This window comes from Dendrobium catenatum, unplaced genomic scaffold (genome assembly GCF_001605985.2).
Source record: "Dendrobium catenatum unplaced genomic scaffold, ASM160598v2 fragScaff_scaffold_541, whole genome shotgun sequence".
Classification (NCBI taxonomy): domain Eukaryota; kingdom Viridiplantae; phylum Streptophyta; class Magnoliopsida; order Asparagales; family Orchidaceae; genus Dendrobium; species Dendrobium catenatum.
In genome coordinates, this window is record NW_021319003.1 from 128,648 (window position 1) to 130,572 (window position 1,925).

Consider the following 1,925-nt stretch of genomic DNA (forward strand, 5'->3'; position numbering starts at 1 on the left):
AAGAGGGGGGTGAATTAGATATTAAAAACTTCTTTAACAAAAAGAAAAATATTTTTAACTCTTGCAGTGAAAATGAATTAAAAACATAAAAAGGATTAATAAGAGATTTCACCCAAGCAGTTAACAGCAGTAAAACTAAAGTGCAAAAAATAATAAGAAAGAACACACCAGATTTATAGTGGTTAGGTCCAACCTGACCTACGTCCACTCCTTGGAGGCACCTTCCAAGTATAGCACTAAACCTTTAGTGTCTCTCCTTTAGCCCCCACAGATAGGCGGAGAAGCCCTTACAAAATCACTTCCACCTTCCCCGGTGCAACAGAATAGCCGGGGCCTTTGACACCAAAGGTATCTTCTTCTTCCCAAAACTTCCCTCAAGATGAGCCTTGATCTAATGGTACTAAGGTGTGAGCTCATCGGAGCAACCATGTGACCCCCCTCTAGACTCCCTTAAAACCCCCTCTAAGGATCTTCTCCCTCTCTCAAACTCCACCCTTTCATCTCTCCAATTCAAGTTATCTCTTCAAATTTCTTCCAGAAGAATGAAGCTTTAATGGCTACCAAAGACACTTACCAAGTGCCTTGAAAAAGCTTAAATAGAAGAGCTCCAAATTGCTTCTAATTATAACAAACTGATATTATCATCTAGAATGATATTTCAATTATCCTGTATGATTAGTTCAAATTGTAGAGCATCGCTCTGATTGCATGCCTAGACGATAAAAAAGTAAACTGATCATCCAGGCTGATTAGTACAAAAAGACACATATTGTCCAGAGCATCTCCCTGAATGGAACTAGGCCAATTTTTTATCATCCAGGAAGAACTAAGGTTTGTGAACAAATCATCCCGGCCGATACTTTGATTTTCTAAGATGATATGATCGAGTAATCAAATCTTAATTGTGTTCCTTAATTACCAAATTAATTTAGGCATAATTATATTGCATCATTGAAGATGATGTCCTGGATGATGTCCAAAAATAAACAATACCTAAATAGATCTGGCGACAGATTCTTTCTTATTTGAGCCTATCATCCCGGCCGATATGAATATCATTAAGGATGATGTACTTAATGATGGTTGCCTTAACCAATATGCCCTAATTAGGGTTTTTATTTTTAACTGATCATCAAGGTCAATTTTGGGATCATCTCAGATAATGTGATAAAAATAGCAAATAATAAAAAGCAGACATAAAATAGAGTGCAAGGTTACAAGAAAGCATACACCTTTATAGGACATGATTAAAAAATATATCAATGAAAATTACAAATAAAACTTGTTCTGCCAAAACTTGAGCCTTCTAAGGTGCACTGTAATCCTGAAATGTTAGTAAACACATAAATAAAAAATATATTGCAAATACGGGTAGACAAAAGAAAGTGAGCCATAATATTTGTTAATATCAAAAGCATAAACTCATAAGCTTGAGTTGCAACACCTCGTTGATAAAGTAAATTAAAAGAGAATAACTAGAATTTATGAACCTAATGTATTGTAAATTTTAACTATACATGTTACCAAAATTTCTAAGAAAATTCAACAAAATAGGAATCAATGTAGAATTTGTATCTAAATCATTTATGCAATTGGAAGAACAAGATTTAAATTATAATTGAAATAATAGTTAGCATGTGATTGAAAATATTAATTTGATTGGAAGAAAAAATAATCCCTACTTAAATACATAAAATCAAAGTTGGAGAAACCATCCTAATTTCAATAAAAAAATATTATTAGTTAAAATAATCAGTGGAATTCATGTCAAAGTAATCAAGGAGGAAATTGGAATAATATTTAACAACCTATTGCTAATCCTAGGCCTTCTTATCCTTTAGAATTTAATCAAAAAAATCAGTATGAAAATAGAAAGTCGCCTTTGGAAGAGGTAGTGATGCAGTTGGGAACTCAATTACAAAGTC